Source organism: Aegilops tauschii, chromosome 3, assembly GCF_002575655.3.
Source record: "Aegilops tauschii subsp. strangulata cultivar AL8/78 chromosome 3, Aet v6.0, whole genome shotgun sequence".
Lineage (NCBI taxonomy): Eukaryota > Viridiplantae > Streptophyta > Magnoliopsida > Poales > Poaceae > Aegilops > Aegilops tauschii.
The window spans coordinates 207,387,659-207,392,683 of record NC_053037.3 but is presented as its reverse complement, the minus strand read 5'-3'; the positions used below and the strand labels follow the sequence as shown (position 1 = coordinate 207,392,683).

General features: G+C 43.0%; 1 non-coding gene across 1 annotated transcript; it reads right to left on the bottom strand.

Annotated features, from left to right (window-relative positions):
- Nucleotides 1-2,617: 2,617 nt before the first annotated feature.
- On the bottom strand, nt 2,618-2,688 carry TRNAC-GCA (transfer RNA cysteine (anticodon GCA)). The gene has a single exon. It is a non-coding gene; the product is annotated as a tRNA-Cys (tRNA).
- Nucleotides 2,689-5,025: the final 2,337 nt, after the last annotated feature.

Below are 5,025 nucleotides of genomic sequence, written 5' to 3'. Positions count from 1 at the left end.
CTTTTCCCCACAAGACTCGATCGCCTCCGCTTGATTCTCGCATTGCATGATGTTTGAGAAACGGATGACCGAGACACAGTCTTTCAGAAACAATCAGTCTCTACTCTGGATGGACCGGTACACCTACTTTCCCCTACATCTGCTAGTCCACCTCTTCAAGAGATCCTGTAACCTACTCAGCTATGCTAGAGCCCATAATAGCTTGTGGCCGCACACGGAAGTTTCTAGCATGAATAATCTTATGATCCCTTTGAGCCTAGGTGGCGGACCTTATACATACAGACAACACTGGGTTCTCCAGGTGTCTCAATCCACCCAGATGTGAGTTTTAGTTGCCACCTTAAGTTGAACCATTATTAAACACTCACATCTATCATGAATATCCCTCAAACCCAATCCACGTCTACGAGCATAGCATGGCAATAATAAAAGCAACGTAGAAGTAACTCCCGAGGGTTTGATAAGGAACAGGTAATAGGTACTACCTCAACTACTCCCAATACCCACAGTTTAATTAGATCCTAATCATGCAATGTGTTTGAGGAAATAGATCTAATGCAATAAAACTGGGTATGAACGGGGTATGATCAAAGTGTTACTTGCCTTGCTGATGATCCGCAAAACCTAGCGATTCGAAGTAACAAGCGGCACACTCCGGGTACTCTATCGCAAACAAACAAGCATACAATCAGTACTCATCTAATGCACAGGTAAAACTCGAAAGAAATATCCAACCAGAATGTTCAACTTAAGAACTCCGGTTTGCAAAAAGAATCAACTCGAAAGAAGCAACGAAAGTCAAACGGCGAAAGAAAGAAACTTCGTTTGCTAATCTGGATCTAGGTCAAATTTTACTGTAGCAAAAACTTGTTTGAGTAAATTATTCGGAAAGAGAATTTCGAGACGAAACTCTAGGCGCTTGAATCACCTGATTCCGATAAACGAGCGAAAAGTTAAACAGATTCGAAATTTCGATCAGAAATCGAATCTGAGAAAATAACGAGAAAATCCGACGAAAAAGAAAAACGGACGAACGGTTAAATAACGGACGTTCTTTAACAGAGAAAAACCGATGAACGCGTTCGTTAAAACGAACGGTTCGGTGAACGCTCGTGAAATAAGAAAACCGAAAAAAAACCGATCTAGGGTTTTTTTTAAACAAAAGTTTTTTTTTAAAACCGGTCAACGCGAACAGGCAGTACCTCGTCGGGCTTGCTCCGGCGAGGGGCTCCGGCGGGGCGCGGGCTCGGCGCGAGGGGCGGCGGGGGTGCGGGGCTCGGGGCGGCGGCTCCGGCGGCGAGGGGGCGGGCTCCGGCGGCGGGCGGCGAGGCAAAAGTGGCGGCGGCAGCGGGGCTAGATGCGGCGGCGGCGGCGGGCTTCTCCGGTGGCGGTGACGGCGAAAACGGGGGGGGAGGGGTATATATAGAGGGGGGGTGAGGGCGGCTTGGGGGAGGGGCAAACCGAGGCGGCGGCGGGCTCCCGTGGCGAGGCCGGACTCCGGCGGCGCGTCTCCCGTGCGGGAAGAGGAAGCCGCGGCGGGTGGGCCGTCGGCTGGGCCTTTGGCCCAGTCGGCGCGGGCGCGTATTTTTTTTTTAAAGTTCCGCGGGAAAAATAGCGTAGAAAAATAAATAAAAATCAGAAAAATATGAAGTAAATTTTCTCCGTCTAGTTAGAAAATCTAGAATAGGGTGAACTTTTTTAAAATCCAAAATAAATATTTTGAAAACATGCATATTTTTAAATGCAATAAAAATTGCAAATAAAATCCAATAAATTCCAAATAATGATTTTTAACATTTTTCCTCCAGTATTTCAATTGTTTTGGAGAAGTCATATTTTCTCCTCTCGTTTATAAAAATGAAATATTTTTTCGGAGAGAAAAATAATTAAGATCCCAATCCTCGTTTGAAAAAAAATCAAATAAGAAAATTCGAGAAAATCCCCAACTCTCTCCGAGGGTCCTTGAGTTGCTTAGGATTTATCGAGGATTTGTCAAAATGTAACAAATCATGATATGCAAATGATGATCTATGTATAACATTCCAAATTGAAAATTTGGGATGTTACAGTTATTCTAAAAGATAAGAGCTAACCGACCATCGTGATTGAATGTTTGAGTACTCGGAGTCTCTCGTAAGTATGGAAAGAAAGTCTCTTCTTTCCGCAACTCCTAAATTTCCCATCAGCCTATCCAATCTAATTCCAGACAGAGTCAATAGACCTTACTTTAGTGTAGGTAGTGTCAGATAATTAGGAAGTCTTGATAGTCTTTCGTATAATCTCTTCTTCAATCCTAGGAGCAAAAAAGGAATGTCCTTTAGGGACCTTTGGATACCAAGATTTCTGACCTCTTACTTTCGTAGTTATGAATTGCGGAATAGAATCAATTCTGAAATTCATAAGTATATATCCCTCATCCCTATTGGTATCGGTTTGGGCCACTACCCAGAACCCTGCCAGAGCCCTATTTTTAAGAAGAAATTGACAGTCTTTTTTAGAACTAGAACTATGGTAAAATCCAGTATCGACAGGCCTAGTTCTTTTCCTTTGCTTATGCAGGGCAAGAATTTGTCGAGTTCAATCAGTACAATAAGAAATCCTAAGTATTTTTTTGGTCAGGCGACACCCAGATTTGAACTGGGGATAAAGGATTTGCAGTCCCCTACCTTACCGCTTGGCCATGCCGCCAAATCCGATCCAAAATCGAGCAAAATCTTATTCATCCACATTATTTTACTAATTTTTATTCGTAGGAGGGGATTATTAAACCCTTTTTGATTTTTTTTAGATCGTTGAATCCCTTTGTACTTATCCCTTTCCAATCCCTTTTAATAAATTCATTCCTGTTTTTTATTGGACCCAGTTTTATTTTCTTCGATTGATTGTATCTCAAAACACACATTGCTTAAATACCTTCTCTTTCTATTGAAAAGAGAAAGGATTTCCAGTCACAGACTGCCAAATTTAGGAAAAATTGGAACCATTAACTATATTATTTGTTATTATTTGTTATTTTGATATTTTCTATTTGTTAGTAGTGAACGGTTCTAAAATGGGTATTGTATCCCAAATAGTGTTTCCTTAATGGCATAACAAAATCAAATTGATTTACGGCTAATCAGTATCAATTAAAAAAAAGAGAATTATGATATTGATATAGTGTGACCTGACCCCTGTCGCTCCAAGTGAAATTCTTTCTAGGGTTCTTAAAGATATTCTCCATTTTTTCCCTTTCCCTACAATAAAGTATAGTCTGAAGGCTAGCACGCACCATTCCTCGCTTATGATAATCTAAGGCCAAAAAGAAAGAAGGCTCACACCATAATAATACATACCCTTTTTCCTCGATCGTCAAGGTCGTGGATTTGGATCGATTTCGGTTTTACGGGCTTCATACATTGTTAAGAAAAGTACTCGGCATTGGAAAGCATCACGTTCTGGCCACACACAAAAGAAGTCAATGGAAGGTATGGAAGTTCTCGGCTGAAGGTCAGAAAGAAAGCAATCGCCAGTGCTCTCGGTTCCAGCAACGAGTCTTTTCTCTGAGAATTAAGGAAAACAAACTAACCTTGTCTGTCTATGTTCACCTTGACATGAAAGACTCTTTTCCTAACCTGACTGTTCTACCTGGCTAGTTCACTTCACTTTTCGAGGGATCCTGGATTGGAGTTCACTTGTCTATGAGTGTCCGAACAGCTTCAGATCCTTCCAAGGCGCAGGGGTTCTCTCTCCATTCACTTTGAGCTGGGTTTCTTGTGATCTTTTTAGTAGTTTTTCCGTCCAATTTTATGGTAAATTAAGTCTTACACAGCTGTCCCCAAGGATGTCCATTCCATTCGGCAGGGACTCCATCTCGCATTCGATCTCCCTCCTTTCCCTGAAAGAGTCGAGGTCTCTCTGGACTTCTCTTTTGCCTCTCTCCCAGATTCAGAAAAAGGGAGGAAGAGGGCCTCTCGACGGGAGTGATTCCCCGAAAAGAGATCGTTCCCAGCATCCTCGAGTTCGTAGTCAAACTCACCTTCATCCACCTTTCATGGACTGGCGAGGGCAAGCGCCGATGTCTGGAGCAGGAGATGGAAGCTTGGGTTGAGGAGGCTGTCAACGAGTCATCAAAGGCGATAGATTGGTTATATTCGAATTCGTTTGATTTTGATTTTCTTTTTTTTTTGGTTGTGAGAGGTCTGAGTCCACAGCTGGGGAAGAGTCGTCAGATGACAATTGAAGTAGGGGTCTGCCTCTTTCAAAGGGAAGCAAGAGTCTCATAGGGAAGGAGATCCTGCACAGACCAATCCCAATCAGGAAGAGAGTCTTGTTGTCAATGAAAGCAATTTTTCTATGTCACATATCTGCCTATCTCGTGTTGTGAGCTATAAAGTACCCACCAGGGGGGGTGGACCAAGAAAGAGGCAGGCGATTGGGTCCTTCCCATCCTCTGTGATGTCAGTCTCTTTGTCATTCTTTCACCCTTGCTGAGTAGCGACGTGAGCATACTCAAGATCCAATTCATCAATCATTTGAGTTGGTACGAACATAGGAATCCAGACTCCGCTTGATTCGATCTTCAGTTTCGACCTTCATCAGTCAGGAAAAAGAAGAAGGACCCACTTATTCCACTCGGAGAGACCGAACCAGGCAACAAAAAAAAGAAAAACTGAAGGAAGTTCTCTTTCCATTCCAACTAAACTAAGTGAAAAAAGGGGGAGAGCAAAACAGAAACACAGGAACAAAGAAACTATGTCCAAACCAACGAGTCCTTTGGTCGACTCTAAAGAATGTATCGGGAGTTGGGAGTTAGCCGTCTCATAGGAGTGATAGCTGGGTTTTTCACGGAGTTTCTTCGTACGATTGAAAAAAAGAGTGCTCTAGGTCGGAGAAAACAAGAAGAAGATTGTTCACCAGTCTGTCTCCCAACCTCTTTAAAGCAGCTACCTACCGTGATCTGGTCTTGGGACAGCATTGGCACCCCCGTTTGCTGGATCTTCTAGGCACTCTAAAGCGCTTCCACGAGAGACAGATGGACTTTGA